Source organism: Microtus ochrogaster, chromosome 15 (genome assembly GCF_000317375.1).
Source record: "Microtus ochrogaster isolate Prairie Vole_2 chromosome 15, MicOch1.0, whole genome shotgun sequence".
In the NCBI taxonomy this organism is placed as follows: Eukaryota; Metazoa; Chordata; class Mammalia; order Rodentia; family Cricetidae; genus Microtus; species Microtus ochrogaster.
Genome location: NC_022017.1, coordinates 30,346,247 through 30,365,421, shown reverse-complemented (window position 1 = coordinate 30,365,421; position 19,175 = coordinate 30,346,247). Strand labels below are relative to the sequence as shown.

Genomic DNA, 19,175 nt, shown 5'->3' with positions numbered 1-19,175 from the left:
CACCACCGCCCGGCGATCCAATGCTTTCTTATGACTACCCCAGGTACATACATGGTGTACACATATACATGACTCATAAAATAAGTCTAAAAAAAAAGGAAGGAAGGAAGGAAGGAAGGAAGGAAGGAAGGAAGGAAGGAAGGAAAAAGACTAGAGAGGTGGCTCAGTTAACAAGAGATGGATGCATACTGCCAAGCCTCAGAACTCAATTTTCATCCCCAGACCCACAAGGTGGGAGAACCAACTCCCTTAAACTGTCACTGGCCTTTGTGTGTATGTGCACCTACACACTGGCACATGTGTACACACACATACACAAAAATAAATTTTTTTCTTTAAAGGAGGCTATAAAGACTATAAAAATTAATGTAAACTGGGCTTGCTAATCCCAGCATTAGAGAGATGAAGGACGAAAGATCAATCAAGTTGAAGGTCAATGCACTCACTCATGTGTGGGTCTCTCCTCTTCTACCTCTATCTTCCAGGCAAGCTGTTCCCTCAACAGCCACCTATCAGCATCTTGAAACCTAGATCCAGCTCTACACAGGAGGGACCTTACACCCCAACGTTAGCCACAGATAACCAGTGCTCATCCTACCTCCCAGTCATCCATCTAGCCCTGCTCCAGCCCAAAAGAGCCTGACCCGTTCCTTCTCCCATGAGAAGTGGCTGGGATCCTCGCAGGTCACAACACTCAGCTCTGCCCCACCACATATCAACAACTCCACAGAAGTAAAAAGCACTTCCATCCTCAGGACTCATGCTTGTCCTCATGAGAACTGCAGAGCCTGTGTGTTTGGGTTCATCTCCGTCTCCCTGCAGACACTGCCTACTCAACTGCTTCATGTGGGTGTGCAGCAATCATAGCTGAAACTCACAAGGTGCTTCCTATGAGCCAATTTCTAGTTCTATACTAGCTCACTAACCTCACAGCAATCCTATGTGGGGAACTCTAGCATTAGTCTCATTTTACAAAGACGAAACTGAAGCAGGAAAGAGCAGAAACTCACAGTCGGGCATCAGAGCCCTTCCTCCCTCTCCTCCCTCCACTCTGTCCTCTCTGTAGCATCTCCAGAGACCCCCAACTTCTCTAGAGAAAGAAGGGCAGGCTGAGGTGTTCAGTCTAGGGCCTAGAGAGGAAAACCTCAAGACCTCAAGCATCCAGATGAGGAAAGAGGGAACAGATGGTGAGGCCTGACTGGCTGCATTCTCCAGGAGCAAGGCTGGAATGGTACTCCCTCCCCTTTGTCAGCTGGACGAGTGAGTCTGGGAAAATGTGTGAGAGGGCAAGGGTGATGTGAGATGGAAAAGGGCAGGCAGGGAAGGAGCCAGGCCCTCCCTTTCCAGGTTTATAAAGGCCAGGAAACTTGGTTAGCAAGCACTTGCTGTACACACAGGACACAGACGGTCCCACAGTGTAGAAAGATATACAAAAATACATCCAAGCATTTGTAGGGAGCTAGAAAGACAGAGAACCTGACACAGGGAAGGTGACCTACACAGCTGGGCAGCCACCTGCACCATGTAGGCTCCACTCTTCCAAACACAGAGATTTAGGGCAAACTAAGGAATCTATCAAAGTATCTTCCCAAGCAGTGAGATATTTTTCAAAGTAGGAAAAAACTCTTCAGTCTGCACATGAAACTTCCAAGACAGAGAAAAAAAAAGAGAAAGGAGTAAAAAGATAAACTAGCCCACATGAAAGCCAAACCTGGGGATAGGAGGATACCAGCACTCTGAGCTAAGGCAAGTTCAAAAACAAACTGGGATGATCCTGTCAATACAAAATGGACTGTAGCAGCAAGAGAAGCTTCTCCTAAGAGGTTCACTTTTAGGGGACACAATAGAGCTATGGAGCTCTTATGCACCCTACCCACCAATCAGGTGGCCCAGCAGATCCATACACAGCTATCTCTACTACAGAGTCTACACACAGTGCTGCTTTGGGTCCAAAGCTGATACCCAACCCCAGTCCTCTACCTGTTGTTTTGGGAATATGGCAGCAGCTGGACAATTTGTTCTGCTCCTAAGGCACCCAGCCAGCTACCTATTATAGCACCACTTGTTATAATTATGCTGGCCTGTCCTCCCTGCCTCCTTCCTTCCCTCCTCCTCTTTCCTCTTTTCCCTCATTCCCCCTGCCCTTCCATACCCTCCCAATATCCACTAAGTAATCTCCATACCCAAACTCTCTCCGCATGGCATATCTGTCTGTCTCCTACCCGCCATGGGGCCTGCCAGGGTCACCTGCACCGTAAATCATAGCACCACTGCCAGGAAAGGGGGGGGGGGTGTTCTGTGGGTATTTTCTTCCATATAAAGCCAATAGGGAGCTGGATACACAGGATGCTAAGTTGATGGGTAAACTAGAATGAGATCTGATTGGTGATAGTCCTTGACCATGCAGGGTGAGGGTTAGGAAAGTCCCATCATCCTAGGAAGAAACAAAATGTGAGCGTGTGGTCCAAAGGAACAGGGTACAAACTTAGTAAGCTGTGACTCAGAGCCTAACTAGACAGAAAACCCGAAGAAAATGGCTCCAGGGAGCCTTGGGCACAGAGGTCAGAGCAATGATGGTTGGAGGTGATGAGGGAGGAAAGGCAAGCCCCCTACACTTATCAGAAAGGCCACTATGTAGGAAAAGGACACAGGAACTAGGTGGTAAAAAGTGCTAGACTTTTATCCTGTTACAGAAGAAAGGATAGCCAGGCATTGTAACACATCTCCATAATCCCCAACACTTAGGAGGCTGAGGCAGGATTTTTGAGTTCAAGCTACATAGCAAGAGACTACCTTGAAAAGAAGGAAATTGTACTTAAGCCACAAGTAAGAAGTGACACTAAACAAATCATGGTTCTTCATGGAAAACAAGGGTTGACTACTACAGCTTGTCAGGGACAGAATGATGGCAGTGGTGACCTTTATAAATGGTATGAGTGGAGTTCTCCTAGGCTGGCCTGCCTGCCTGCCTGCCAGGATACCAGATGCTACTATATCCACAGAAGCCACAAAGAATGGGAGCAGCTTTCCTATCGTAAGAGGAACTAAGTGGCCACATGCCAGAGACTCTAGAGGTCCCTATGACTGTGGCCTCTGCAAAGGGGGTCTTAAGGGAAGCCAGTAAGCAATGCTGGAGAATGCAGACAACTCTAGTCCTCTAGCCCAGTCAGAGACATGTACAAGACAAAGCAGCAGCACCTCATTCCTGCCGCACCTGTGGTCAGTATCCAAATACCACAGTAGATCAGCAGGTCAGGACTCAGGGGTTCCTAACAGGACAGGCTCAGATCCTGTCCTCTGGAACCATCATCTGCCAGCTCTTACCAAAACTGAGCTACTGCAGAACTGGGGCCCTGACAGCTAGGTGTTCCCAATAGCTTTATAAAAAGAGAAAGTGAAAAGTGTATTATGGAAATATACTGTCTAATATGATATACCTACTTCAATATACAGCACATACTACATGTAATTTATACATGTGCACTATAACAGTGACATATCAGAACACATCAATGCGACATATAAGCTACCTTCTACAGTAAGATAATATCAGATGAGATACAAAGGAATACATTTGTCATATAGATACATGCATTCACACAGTCCATATCTCTGCTGCTCATATAACTGGCTTCTACTTCTGCAGACCCAACCAATGCAAGTAGAAAATATTCACAAAACTTCAGGTGGGCTGAGAACATATTTTTCTTGCCAAAAGTCCCAAACAACATACCACAGTGGCTGTTTATACAGCATTTACACTATGTTGGGGTTAAAGTCATCTAGAGATGACCTGAAGGATAAAGGAGAACCATACAGGTTACATCCAAACACTATGCCACTTGCCCTAAGGGACTTGAGAGATCTATTAGGGGTCCTTAAAAGCTGGCTGCAGTTTCTAGACCTCCAAAGGCAGTATGGTGCAGCCTATCTAGCTGTGGGGTTAGGCAGTTATGCACATACAGGGTTTCTCTCCAAAACTCTGGTCCTGGCAATAAGGTCCCACAGGGTCCCACAAGCTACAAGTTTCTGGCCATTCTCTTATCTTTTCTGCCCAGAGTTGAAAATTCCACTTTCCGGGGGCTGGAGAGATATCTCAGCAGTTAAGAAGTCTTGAGTCCAATTCCCAGCACCCATATGGTGGCTCACAACCACCTGTAATGGGATCTGATGCCCTCTTCTGGTGTACAGGGAAACGGAGCACTCATGTACATAAGTAAATAAATCTTTCAACAAAAAAAAAAAAGGAAAGAAAGAAAGAAAGAAGGAAAGAAAGAGAGAAAAAAAAATTCCACTTTCCCCTCCCCTTCACTGCCAAGTCTTATCTCAGGCACATTTTTAAATGTGACATTGTTGGTTCTTTTAGGCAGCCTTGACTTTCTGTGGTGCTTCACTGCTAATTTTAACTCCCCTAAATATTCCAACAAAGAGGCTGTCACAACAGCAGCCAACAGTCACTTTGCATGGTGTTCAATTCCACAGGTTTGCAGATAGGTAAATATCTGGCATGGACAAAGTTCCAAAGTCTTAGTCATTAATCCTGTCAACATGATGATGATAGACACAAAAGCTATAAGGGCAACCCTCTAGGGCTTGACCGCTAAAGGGGACAGAGAAGAGGAACGCTAGCAAGCAGGGAGCCACCCAGTTCACAAGCTCCCTCAGCTCTAACAACCAGACCCTGTGGCCTCCATTCCCAGAGCCCAGAGACTGTGCAGCCCACCCTATCTATAGACAGGGCAAACTGGGGCCTCCCTAGATAGGCATTAGGAAACACATGACCACATGACACAGACCGTGTCAATCTGTGTTGTGAGAAAGAGGTACAACTCTTACCAGATCCCAAAAGGAATACTCGTGACTAGGAAAGAAAGATGCCCCAGGCTGGAGACAGGGTGCTGAGGAGAGCCACACAGTCTCAAAACTGGTTAAAGGACTTTCTGTTGTGTGGTTATGACATCATCCTTTTGTACTTTTTAAAATCTATCCTCCTTCAGTTGTTGCCTTTAGTATTTAGTTGAACAATTTAGGTCTGTACCAAAAAGAAAGAAAGAAAAACAAAGGGGCTGGAAATGCAACTCAAAGGCAAGTTCTTGCCTGGTATGTATGAGGCCTTGGGTTCTGTCTCTAGAACTTAAAAAACAAAATCCCAAAAGGAAAACAGAGAAGGCAGGTACAGTGGCACATGCCTGTAGCCCCAGTCTCTCCCTAGATTGTGGTAGGAAGACACATGAACCTACAAATTTAAGAACAACCAGCATGGCCACGGTGGCGTGGTGGCACACATCTTTAATTCCAGCACTCAGGAGACAGAGACAGGTAGATCAGGCAGATCTCTGTTAGTTCAAGGCCAGCATGGTCTAAACAATGAGTTCCAGGACAGTCAAAGTTACATAATGAGAGCCTGTCTCAAAAATAAAGAAAGAGGAAAAGGAGGTGGGGAAAAAGCAATATAGTAAGGCCTTCCCCATCCTCCTCCTCCAGGAAAAGATAGCTTTTAAGTTTAGGCAACTCTAAGAAGCAGGCCAGGTCACCAGGCTAAGATCCTTCCAGAGCTCAGCAAACACACTTGGTAGTATACATGGGTCAAACTGTGTTTTCTAAAAGCAATCCTGAGGGACAGACACAAGTAAAAACAACTCTATGTAAAACTGTCACTCTGTCCCGTCAAACCAAGCAAAGGAGGCACAGAGGTACTAGCATCTGCAGTCAGGCTGAGTGTTCTGCCTGATGAGAGGTGAGCCTAAATGTTTTGGGCCTTCTGTGTGCATGGTCTTAGAGCTCCGTTTTGAGAAGAAACCCAGGCCTGGCCCTCTGGAGGAAAGGCAAAGCTAGCAACAGACTCAGCAAAACCCTGGTTTCACATTTCATAATCAACACATTCCCATACCCAGATAAACCGTCCTGGTTCCCTCCCCCTTCAGCTTAAGCAAGCTGCCCAGCACACCCCTTCCTGCAGGTTCCAGAAACTAAGCTTACAATCTAGGCCATGCTTGGCTCTTGGAGACCCTGCATCTGCCTGCTCGGTATGCAGGGGTTGTGAAGCCACCCTAGAATGCAGTTGGCAGAAACCAGGGCCTAACAATGCTCACACCATCCCTGGGATGGCTCTTACAGCACACTCATAGAAAACCCCCCCAAGGAGGTTACAGCTGCAGCTAGACCCACCACACCCCTCTGAGTCCTGCCTTCTCAGCTACACTGGCCAAGTATGATCCCTCCTCCTGCTTCTGCCCCCCCCCCCCCCCCGCAAGACCTGAAGTACTCATGAACTCACAGCCAGGGGCTCTCACCACACAAGGGCCATGCCAAATGACTCCAAGGGAGAATGGCCAAGCACTCTTTCAGATCAGTCAGGGTCATCATCAGTTAACTGCACCCGTTTGTTGAAGCCCCAACCCTGGCCAGCCCTCACTCCCTGATGGTTCTGATTCTGTTCTTTCATCCTATGCTCCAAGGCCTGGGGTGGAAGCTCCCAGCAGGCTGCTCTCTCACCCTGCACTCCTTTGCAGAGTCCTACATTAACTGTACTCTTCCCCCGCTCTGCTCACAAGGGTCCCATGATCTGTCTTTCAACAGTAGCAACAGTCCCCTTGCATGTACACAGCCTCATGTGCCTATATACACACCAAGACTCCATAGGATTCCCAGAGCCATTAGTGATTTAAAAAAAACTGTGCAGGAGGCCCACAGCTGTAATTCCGGCACACAGAAGGCAGAGGCAGGAGTTCAAGGTCAAGACAGAGGCTCGGCTTAGGGTTACAGCAATTGTCTAGCACCCAATACTACTGAGAGATAAAAATAAAGAAATAAAGTTATTATTGAAAACAGGAGTTTAAGTTCAGCTTGTGCTATCATCTAGATAAGTCTGGGTTATAGAGACAAAAACAAACAAACAAATCCAACACAAACAAACAGAACTCAAAAGGGAAGCAAAGTTTAGCAGTCTGTTCTACTTTGGCAAAGGAGGCACTGGCCAGTCTGAAGATGGCAAGACGAGCATGAGCAACAAGGGGCATGAAGGCTGTGGTGCAAAAGGCTGGGGTGTAAGGGGACTGCAGAAGACAAGCAGGTTGCAGAGTGGGAAAGTTCACCCTGAGCATCTGAGGGACACTGGGCTTCCCCAGATCTCTCATGACTGCTTTACAGGTGTGAGCCCTCAGACCAGAGTCCTACAGCCTGGGAGGAAAACATCAAGTTCTACTGTTGCAGACCTCCAGCCTCGGGCATAGAACAGAATGTTCAGGATCACCACTCTCCCCTTAGGTGAGAAAGGCAGAACCTGGTCCACCACGAAAGAGGAGGAAGACCTTTGTTTTAGACATGAGCACAGTTCCTCACAGCTTCCTTTATGCTGCAATATTGTCACAAAACTTCAATCACTTGGATGGTGACCCAAAGAGATCCTATCCAGAGTCCTTACACCTGCTGCCATGTGGCAGGGCCCAAGACACAAAAAAGCTGCACCACGGCACCTAGAGGTATCCAGAAAGGTTCAGCTAAGCCATCTCACCTGTCTCCTGAGCTACTGGTAGGCACTGGTGGTCAGGTAAGCTGCCCACAGGCTGTGAGTCCCAGGGCAAGTGACCCTAGACACACCAACACTGTTTCCAATGGGTTGTTTCCTAGATGTGGTGGATAAAAACAAACCCATAGGTGTCAAAAACAAACTGTGCTAAATGCCACAGAAGATGGCTTTCCAAGGTCAAGGACTCTACACTCTTGCCTGGGATCCAGTCTGGTCTACTGGTTATGAGGCAGGGGGATATGCCCCTTTCAGCAAGACTGACTAGGCCACCACCCAGGCCTGCCCACCCCCTTCCCAATAAGTTAAGGACCAGGCCCTGCCTTTCTCATTGCCTATGAAAACAATTGGAAGCAAGCAGAGGTCCTGTCAACTTCATCTTCTAAAACAGCAACTGCCGTTTAAGACACAGCCAAAACCTAGTGTGGCCCTCCAGAATGGATAACATAGCACCCCCAGCTCCAGAACCATGAGTTTTTATTCTGTATATCCTAAAGGTCACGGTCACTTCCTAGCTCATCTCATACTGTGCTCAGCATACTCTATAGTACAGGAGCCAGATGCCCAAGCAAGGATGATTCAGTCTCCATGCAACATGGATGATACAAAGCACATGTAGCACTTCAGGCAGGCAGGCAGTGCACACTGGGCCTGCTAGAACTGGTTCCAACAGCAAGACAGGGATGGTTTCAAAGCATGTTAACTGTGCACTGTGCCATCTAGGTTCTATGGTGATTAAGGTCACCCACAACTAACCAAAGAGAGTGCTATGGCTAGAAAGCTCATACCCTCCAATCACAGTCAGGAACCCTACCTCGAAGGTGAATCAGGTAATGAAGTCATCAGAGTAGAGACCTGAGTGAAATTCTCATCTTCATGAAGAAGTTATGTTAAGGTCTTGCCCCTTTTACCATGAGACTATAGCCACAAAGCATCTCTTTGAAGCATCAGCTGTCCCTTCCCTCAGCAGACAGTCTGAGAGCACCCTGCTCTTGAATCTCCAACCTCCAAGCACATGGGAAGTAAGCTGTTGTTTTTAAGGCCCCAGCCTATAGTATTGCTAAGATCCTGGTATCCCACTGACTTCAGCATACCAAAAACGTTCACTTCCCAAGGGGGGCCTAGGGATTAGAACTCTTCAATTCACCTTCTAGTGTTGTACAAAGTATAAGCATCACAGCTGTCTTCCCTGGAGCCACTAAGATCACCAGGGCACCAGGCAAAAAGGGCCACAGATAGGCACAGGAACTCCCTGCCTGCTCCCAGGCAAAGTTCTGCAGGATGACAGGCCTAAGAGTCCTAAGTAAAGCAGAACTGTTTGGGACCAACAAATCCCTGGGTGGTCAGGATGTGGGTAGTGCATGGGGAAGCCCACATTGTCTTGTCTGTTGATGACTGTTTTCAACTGCTTTCCTGTGCCATTCTATAGGCAGAAGACATGGTCTGTACTGATGTCTTCCAGTCTTCCACAGACCCACATAAAAACCCTATCTGGCCTGACACCACAAACCAGCATCACTCCCAGACGACTTATCAGGACACAGCTTCCCTGGCCACAGAGATGGCACACTGTCGGTGTGGGCTGATAACAGTGGTGACAATGCCACCCGTCTGCACCCATAGCTGCTTCTGCCCTGGAGACCTGCGGGCAGAGCTTGTTTCTCTCCCAAGTCTCCCTCAATTGTTGGTGACACTGCCACAGGCCAATCTACTCCTTCAAAACCCTGTTTTGATTTCATTCTACACTTGACTGGTTTTAAGCATCAACTCATTCCGTAACACATAGGGTGTTAGGAGAAAATGACACTCAAAACTGAAAAAACAAGCCAGCTATAGTGGCCATATGCATATACTCTCTACTTGGGAAGTAGAAGCAGGAGGACTGGAGTTCAAAGGCCAGTCTCAGCTATACAGTTGACTATCAGCCTCAGCTCTATGAGGCCCAGTATCAAAACAAAAACAAAAAAAATTAATTAGAAGCACAGGGCTGGTAATGTGGCTCAGTGGTTGAGCTTTTGCCTAGCATGTAAGGTTCCACCTCCAGAACCTAACCACTAAACCTTTTAGGACATGGTAGCACATGCCTGAATCCCAGCAGTCCCAGAGTTTAGGAGACTAAGGCAGTAAAGGATGAGTTCCAGGTCAGCCTTGGCTACATAACAAGACATGTTAAGATAAGATAAAACAAAACAAAACAAAAAATGGTCCAGACTAGAAACATGTAGATAACTTGTTGGGTAACAAGCTGAGATGACACTATCTTATTGTGTTGTTACCTTTCTACGTCTGAGAACACCAACAACAAATTTCAAAAACAACCTTCTGATGAGACCAGGTACTACCTGCTTGGACATCTTCCCAAACTGGTCCAAGTCAGAAGTCAAGATAGCTTAATGTTCCCGTGCCTGTCTGCTCAACACGCCCAGAAGTCTGGCCATATAGAACCACCATCAGGATAGAATAGACCTCAGAACCAACGTTACTGTGGCCTAGCTCACAGCCTAGCTGGCAGAATGGGAATGATGAGACAGGGACAGAATTGACTACCGGGGCAGGCTCACCAAGGCCACTGGTCATGTGACAATACTAGGGAATTACAGCAGGGGGTAACTGCTTATCCTCACAGCTCTAGGAAACCAGGTGAGACAACACAAGCGCCCAGCCAATGAGTACCTTCCTTGCCCCCAGGGATCCTTCCTGACACACTCCTAATACAGGAGCCTAGGAAGGACCAGCAGCTGAGCAGCCAGTAGCCAAGATGAGCTTTCTCTAGCAGCAGGCACTCTCTTGGCACGGGTAGCACAGCAGAATGGCCTTGAGCTGGAACACAAGGAAGAATGGCACTTCCACATTTCCTTGGGCAGAAAACAAACAGCATTTTAAGTTAGTGATCGACTTGAGACCATGAACCATGCAGCCTGACACACCCTGGGTATGCACCAGGCTTGGCCACCTGTGATGGGGCTCTGGGTAAGTTATTTAACTTTCACATTCTGAGTTCTATCAGAGGGCTCAGTGCTCTTAGCGCCTGTCACTCCTACCCTTCAAGTGCCTACTCCACAGGAATAACTATCTCTTGGGCTCATGGTTATCACACAGAGGCTGAGGCTCTGAGCAGTGGTGGTTTCTGGGCCAAGGTCACAAAGCCAGGGCTGGCCACTCTCTGTACTCCCTACCAGGACAAGCTGGGCTCTGCCAAGCTCCCACAAAAAAAGTAAAAGGTGCAGGCCCCTCCCCACCCCCTTCAAAATTAAGAACATTTATGACTCATTCAACAAGAGTGGAAATGCTTTCAATAACTTTGCAATTACCTGCACTCTGCCTTAGGGACACAAATGTTGGTCCCTATCACACACGTCCTCCACAACACATACACACACCCCCTGCCAATTACAGGCTACACAGACTGTATGGTGGAAACAGGACAGTTTGATCTACAACTTGACCTCCCTATTCAAGCTTTCTCCCAAGTCAGAACTGCCTTTAAATGGTGCTGAGCAGTGGCAGAACAGGCTGGCCCACCCCTTGACCTGACTCTATCCAGCAGAGGGGAGTACTGCACAGAGGTGTGCAGGGCCTCAGCGGGGGAGGGCTTCCCTATCCAAGCTTTGATGTAAACAGTTTTACATAAGCGATATGAAAAACCACTAACGGTCATTCCAGTATTCCTGTCGCTTGCCTGACTGGGAGGATATTTGCATGTTGGAGGGAAGCCCAGGGGAATGCAGTTATTTCTAGAGGCAAGAAAACCTCTATGTTTTCCTGTACCTGCTTTCCTTCAGCACATGTAGATTCTCCAAGTCAGGAGACCCTGCTCTCCATCCTGATGCCCAAAATACCAAGGTAACTGAGAAACAGCTGCTGTGCTGGAGACAGGCCAATGAGGCTCCATATTCTGGGGTCATTCACCATCTCTGCCAACCTCATTCTTTGATTTCAGTTGTCTTCTCTTACCCCAGGAACAAAGGAGACAGGGTCCCATCCCTATGCTGTCATGGTCTTGCTCAAGCACTCTTCATTGACTCTCTGGTTTCCCTGGGTTTTTACAGTCTTGCTCTCTAGCCTAAGCAGATCTCAAACTCCCAATGGTAGGATTATAGATGTAACCCTCCACACCCAGCTCTCATGTGCTTTTACCCACACCAGCAGTGAGGCCAGAGAGAGGTGGAAAGCCAGGCTGGGCCAGGCTATGGATCTCTAAAGCAGGAAAATATCCTGCTCACTGCTGGGCACACAGGGCCCTCTGGTCACAAAACTATCCCATATGCCTGGTTCTGCTGCTCTCCAGCCACTGCATGCTGTTCTGAGCATGAGGTTAGAGTACTTTGTTGAATTACTAAACATCTCAACAACCCAGCATATTTACATGCCTTAGCAGCACCTGGGGGCAGTCAAGTGCTCCACATCAGCCCATCATGGGTTCTCAGGAAGAGGCCCAATTTTCCAACACCCTAGTCTCCCAATACAGGCCCTCTTCATCATCCTCTCTAGCCCACCTAAATGGCTCTCATCCCAGAGGCCAACAGGAACCCTCAGGCCTACAGCACAGAGGGAGGAAGTTTAGCAAAGGGGAACACTGGATTAATAAGCAAGAGTCCCCAAGGAGCCCCAGGCTCACCCACCTTAGTCTTCTTACTGCTGCCTTTTTCTGGCAAATTAAATTTTAACTCAAGGCATAATGTCACAGGCTTACATTTTAACCAAACCAAATAAAAATGCAAACCCCTAAGTGAACCATGAATGGCCTATGAAATTCCCCATCTTTCCGCCATTTAACACCAAGCACTTAGAAAGCATGCAACCCAATACTGAGGTGCAAGACAGACCATCTCTAGTGACAGGCTCGATGAAACAAGGGCTTTGTCCCTCAGATACGCAGGACTGTGCATCTAAGGTGGCATGTAAAAGCGTGGGGCACCCAGCAAGAATATCCTCAGGGTCTCCAGGTACAGTCTCCACAAAGTATCTCCTGAAACTAACTGCCAGGGAAGCCCCAAGGTCACCTTTGCACTCCTTCCACACCCAAACAAAAAGGCGGCTGTCAGATAGTGTTCAGGCTCTAAGCCCAGCACTTGGAGGAGGACTGCTGCAAGTTCCAGGCCAACAAGTACACTAATGTAGTGAAGCTCTCTTAAAAGGGGGGGGGGGCTGTTCTCATAGAATGCTCCAGCAGCACAAGTCCCAGAGACAGTTCAGTAAGTCCTTTCCCTGAGACAGGTACCTTAAAAGGTCCACCACTAAACCACTCTGATTCCATGGCTTTCTAAGACATATGCTATAACCCTCACTAGGCCTGAGGATGAGTTGTGGTTCTGTGACCAACTCTGTGACCAAGTCAGTAATTACAAAGTCAAACCACTTTTCTGAGCTGAACTGACACAACTTAAAGATTACAGAAATGTTTTGAATTGCAATTTCCTCATACTTCTGTCACAGGAAAGAAAAAAGTCACCAATAAAAAGACTCTCCGGTATAAAGGTAAGTTACATTCAAACCAAATTTCACAGGGGGAAATGGATCACCGCCATCAGCGGCGGTGTGACTTTCACATTATTAAAAACAATTTGTTCTTGTTCTTTTAAGGGGCACTGATGACAGGAATGACATCACCAAAGTGCATGACATTGGATTTTACTTTTAAATGACTACAATATACTGCAAATGACATCTTTTAAAGCTATTCAAAATTGGAGCTGGACAGTGGTGGCCTGGCCCAAGTCTTTAATCCCAGCACTCAGGAGGCAGAGGCAGGTGGATCTCTGTGAGACCGAGGCCAGCCTGGTCTATAGAGTTTACACAGTAAAACCTTGTCTCAAAAAGATAAAACAAAGGGACAAAAAGGTTTAGATGTATCCATAATTTTGAATGTGCCCATAGTTTTTCAAAGCTATAGTACGAAGCACTTGTGCAAAACCTTGGAAAACATCTCTCTTAAAGAAATTCAACCCACTACGATAAGGGTTTCTTCTGGCATTCTAAGTTAGTCTTTCCTATGCTCACCTTTGACCCTCCTGACTCAGCATCCTGAGTGCTAGGATTACAGGGATGTATCACTATGCCTGGCTTTATACTTATTTTTCCCCCTGAGAAAGGATTGGTCTTTGCCCCAGGTTAGTCTAGAATTCATTATGTGGCCAGGCTGGACTCAAATTTTAGGCAATCCTCTGCCTCGGTTTCTTGAGCACTGGGATTATGAGTGTGGGATGCCCTGCCCAGCCTTGTCCAATACAAGTGATTTTACACCTCTAGTATAGATGTCAAACCCTGCCCTCAAATGTAAATAAATGGGGCCTGGAGAGATGGCTCAGTGGTTAAGAATACTGACTGCTCTTCCAGAGGACCCAGATTCAATTCCCAGCACTCACATGGCAGCTCAGAACTGTCTGTAATTCCAGTTCCAGGGGACCTGACACCTATGGCAAAACACTAATGCACATAAAATAAAAATAAATACATTTTAAAAAGTAAATAAATGAATGAATAAGTAAATCAATACGTGGAAGGCCAATGAGATGGCTCAGCAGATAGAGGCACTTGCCATGTGAGCCTGGCAAGCTACAAAGTAGTCCTCTGACCCCCACATTTACTTGGTTGTATGTGTCTCTCCTTAATGTACAGACACACAAAAACAGCTTTTTAAAAACAGATGGAGGGCTAGGCATAGTGGCACATACCTTTTACCTCAGCAATGGGGTGGGAAGGTAGAGGCAAGAGGATGCCTAGAACTCACTGGCCAGCCCCCAGGTGTGGTAAGAGATCCTTGATTCAAAATGAAGGTAGAGATCCATAAAGGAAGATACCCAGTTTCTGGCCTTGTACACACATGTACACACACACACGAACACGCATATAAACACCAAACCCAAACAGCTGATGGACAGTTACAGGTGTATTACAGTGGTGGAGTGTGAGTACCACACTGGAGGCCAAGAATTCAATCCCAGTTCTCCTAAATTGATGGAAAAATACTCTCCTTACTCAAAACCAAAAATCATACACTGTTGATTGGTTGCACTTCCCTCAAATGATGACTAAGTTGTTGGCAACACAGAGCTATTTAGTATACTTTGGCTTACAACATCTAAGTGACTGCTTAAAATTATGCAGTGAGACTTGTACACAAAGTACAGTGACCACTACACAGAGCCAAATGCATGCCTACCTCAATGTCTCAATGCCTCATCTTGTAGTTCAAAGTGTGGCTTTTCTTACTCAAGATTTTCCCATGTTTGAAACCGGGGGATGTGGTGGCAAACCAAGTTCTGCAAGTTCAAGAGACACAACTACAAAAACTCAAGCCGGGGGTTGGCCATGTGAGATCTGTTGGTCATGTAGTAACCCAGAGTAGAAGGCACCTTACTTGCACCCTGCCCTACCCAACTGAGCAGATCCTTCCATAGATGTGGGGGTTCAGCTAAAGACAGGGAGGCCTAGTCTGTACAATGTCTCCCAGGCCTGAAGAGGCAAGGAAGCCAAGCTTAAGGATCAAAAAGGTAAAGTTGGTGTACTTTAAACCCAGTACTAAGGAGGCAGAGGCAGGTGAATTTCTGTGAGTTCGAGGCCAGCCTAGTCTACATAGTGAGTTCCAAGACAACCAGGGATCCACAGAAAAACCCTATCTTGAAAAAACAAACAAAAAACCAACCAAACAAACAAAAAAGGTAAAGCAGATCCCAGGAAACATGAGGGTTCTGGGTTCTACTTGTGGTCATTCTGGCACCCTCAGACCCCAGTGCTTGGAGGCTACATCTAGCACAAAATAAGGATGAACAAGAGAATGAGAGTGTTAGCCCTTTTTCAAAAGAAACCCAAGCCAGGCATGGCAGTTCATGCTGGGAACCCCAACAGTTGTAGGGTAGAGGGAGGAGGATCAGAAATTATCCTTGGCTCACAGTGAATTCAAGGCAATCAAGAGCTATCTGAGATGCTATGTCAAAAAAGCAACAACCACTAAATAGGCTGGAGAGCTGACTCAGTGGTTCGAGCACTTGTTGCTCTTACAGAGGGTCTGGGTTCAATTCCCAGTACCCACCTGGTGGCTCAGAAACATCTGTAACTCCAGCCCCAGGAGATCCTCTTCCAACCTCTTTGGACACCAGGCATACATATAGTAAACATATATGCAGCAAAGCATTCATACACATAAAAAATTATAAATAAAAACAAATAACAACCACACCCAAGCAGGAGCTGAGCTACAGGGAACTTGGGACTATCCTCTCTCCAGACTCAGGCTTTGGGTCCTTCACCACAGCTCTCAGCAGTCCAGCAACTCCATCAATGGAGACAGAAACACTCAGCCATCCCACAACGACTGCCTGACATTCTGAGGCACTAACATCCTCGCCCTCCAAGAAAGATACAAGGTTGGCCACTGCTCTCAAGGGGCTACCTGGGAACAGAGTGGCCCCTTGAAAAGGAGCAAGAGGAAAGCTAACAGTGATAAACTAAAACACACAAGTAGGCTATGCCTGCTGAGTCTGCCCAGTTCATTATTTTTTAAAAATAGGGCCTCAGGCTAGAAAGACGACTCAGTGGTTAAGACCAGGTATTGCTCTTCCAGAGGACCCAAGTTCTGATTCTCAGCATCCACATCAGACAGCTTACAACTACTTGAAGCTCCAGCTCCAAGGGGGATGCAGGCACCTATACTCTCACGTACATACCCACACAAAGACGACAACACACACACATAAACACGCAACTTAAAATAATAAAAATAAATATTAAAAATTAAAAAGAGGGATCTCCCTATGTGTGCCAGACTAGCCTTGAACTTTCAATCCTGCTGCATCAGTCTTCCTGTGCTACAGCGTTTCATTCTTAAAACTGCCTACCTCACAGAGCCAGGCATGAAGGTACACAACTGTAATTCCAGCACCTGTCAGGAGGAGGCACCTGGGAGGTAGATAGGGGCAGGAATATCAGGAGTCCAAGGCTAGTCTCAGCTACAAACCCAGTCTTTAAAAAATAAAAAATCCCAAACATACACAAACAATAAAAAAAACCCAGACACACTCCAGCCTTCACATAAAAGGTACCTGTCGTGAGCCTGACCAGGTTCCTCAGGCTGGGAACAGGACTGTCCTTTCCACCAACATGGAAGAGGCCTCAAGTTTCTCTGAAAGGAGACTCACAGGCCCCAGAACTTGATAGTGGAGGGGGGGTGCACCCGAGGCACGTTTTGAAAGTTCGCATTTAAAAAGATCCTTGTTCATTGACTTTGGTGGAGCAGTTACGCTAATGCAAACAAGAGGAGCTTGTCTGGGAGCTGGTGGGGGAGGTGCTTCAGCTGAGTCCTCTGTAGACTCTGGCTTATGGGGTCTTCCACCCCAAGATGGCTCCTCATGCATGAGGTTGTCCCCACTACTGCTCCTTCACTGGACGCCAATGAGCATTCGTGTCGCCTGGCCTGCAGTCGAGTCTCTAATGGCATATTACTAAGTGCACCCTTGTCGACATAATTACATTATGATTAAAAAAAAAAAATCTAGGGAACCACAGGAGGCGAGCAATAGAGCAGCATCTTCACCCACCCTTAACAAGAACACAGCTTCTAGCACATTCTGGTTCCACAAATTACAGGCACGTTTCTGCCAGGGGTGTTCCTCAGGAGGGCACTAGCAATTTGGGGTTGTCTGCCACCTACAATGATCACCAGTCATGCTTATTCAACACCAGGCCACAAAGCTGTCACAAACCACCCCTTGCTGGCTACTCAAAGCTGGGGCACCATGGTCCTCCAGACAGTGAGAAGGCATAGAGCAGGGCAACAGAGGCATCCTAGACCCTAACACCACCCTGTTCAATCCTCTCGTCTGCCTTCTGGATAACACAGATGAAATCAATTCAGCACCCCCTAAACACCAGCTCAAATACCTTTCGCCGCTCCTTTCCTGCACAGGAGACCAGGAGCTGCAGCATCACAGCCCCCTCCTCCCCTGCAGCTCTTGCAGGGCAGACAGAGAAGGGCAAGAACGGTTTATAGCTCCCTCAGCCCTTCCCCCACTCCCTCCTCTCCAATAAGCAAAGTTGCAGGGTGTTAAAAGCGAGCTACCTTGGAGATCACCCAGTCCAATCTCTGATCTGCTTTCACGATGCGACAAGGGGCAAAGCTGCAGCACACAGCATCTCTGCAAGAGAAGCCAGTGAATCCTCCACAGCACTGGGTGCTGGCCCTGGGCAGCCTCCCTCCACAGGCCCAGGGATTGTGGTAGGGATGTCTCCCAAATAAATCACCCCCACATACACCTAACACGCGGTTCAAACCCTTCAAAGGAACAACTTTTCAGCATCCGTCACAAAAACAATCGGCACGAATATTCCTGAAGTGTAGGATTTGCAGATGACCTACTTCCCCCATCCCTCCCCCAAAGCACTTGATTTCCTCATCATGTTGGGGTCTCTTCCCACCTGGAGCCCACACAGCTTCAGGCCACGGTCACTGCCTTCCCCCCCACCCCCCGCCCCCCAGCAGCTTGTGTAAAATATCTCTGCAAAGCCCTCATCAACTTGCTCTTCTCATGCAGGATTTGGATCGAAGCAGCAAATTGAGGGTGCTGTTCACATTTGTTCCAAGGCTGGCGGAGGTTCCCAGTTCCAGTGACCAGCCATTTGTCACCCTGAATCAGTAAGGCACCCCTGCAGCTTTTTACTAACGCTTTCTTACTATGAGGAAAAATAACAGAGGAAAGACTCCACCACACCCTACCTGTCAGCAGTCAGTGGAGCCAGCTGCAGGGAATGTGCTGGGAACACACTTCACCGTAGGGGGGGGGGCAGACACCCAGATGTATTGTGGCCCACTCTCTTGAGTTTTGGAGGCCTACAAGACCACTAGAAACGACTGCTTCAATCGCTCATCTTTACAAATTCTGTTTGCCAGGCATGAGTCTTTGAACATCCCAGTAACAAGAAGCTGCAAACCCCAGTGTGTGGTCAGCTAGGGTACCAGAAGGGGAGACTGAGGCAGAAGTTGAAGCCACACTCCATCAGTATCCCACAGGGTAAAGCAAAAGACCCAGACTCCCCAGGGGACCTAGCGCCTCTACCCACCCGTGGCTGACCCCACCTTCTAAGGTTATTACAAATAACTAACCAGTAGGCTGTGCTCCCCAACTTGCACATACCTCCCCTGGAAAAGCCCTCCGCAGGAGTGTGCTCGCCGGGCGCCCATCTAGCGCAGCACACCTTGGAGAGGAATGGGTTAAGCTCAAGGGACTTGGGAAGATGGGAGAGGGACCGGGGGCTTCTCCAAATCCGAGGCTCTGCACCTGGAGCGTAGTGCTCCCTCCCGTCTTCTCCAGGAACGAGGTGGGCTTCGGGAAATAAAGGCGGCCGCAAGAGGGTCAGGCCACCGGCTAGCAGCGCTGCAAGCAATGTATGTTGGGGGACAAGGATAGAGAGCGGTGGCCCAGAAGCATTTCAAGGTAGTGGGCCCAGAGCCGGTGAACTCCCAGAAGTTAGCAAGGGTTGGGCAGAGGAAGGTGCGCACCCAGCGCCAGAGGCGGGAGGTGAGTGCCGGGGTGGCCCCGGGCCGGTGCGCTAGGAGGCAGACACCGCGGCCGCGGGGCCGAAGATGCGGACGAGCAAGGGCAGGTGCGGGCTGCAGCGCAGCGGCCGGGTGGGGGCGGGGGAAAGACGCGGGGTC

At 47.9% G+C, this 19,175-nt stretch overlaps 1 protein-coding gene across 1 annotated transcript in view; it reads right to left on the bottom strand.

The window, feature by feature from the left end:
• Positions 1–19,105, bottom strand: part of Slc45a4 (solute carrier family 45 member 4) — a 72,043-nt gene extending 52,938 nt beyond the window's left edge. Inside the window, exon 1 of the mRNA XM_005354517.3 lies at positions 18,655–19,105. The gene's annotated coding sequence lies outside the window, so the exon portion shown is untranslated. The remainder of the gene's footprint in view (positions 1–18,654) is intronic.
• Between the last annotated feature and the right edge of the window lie 70 nt (positions 19,106–19,175).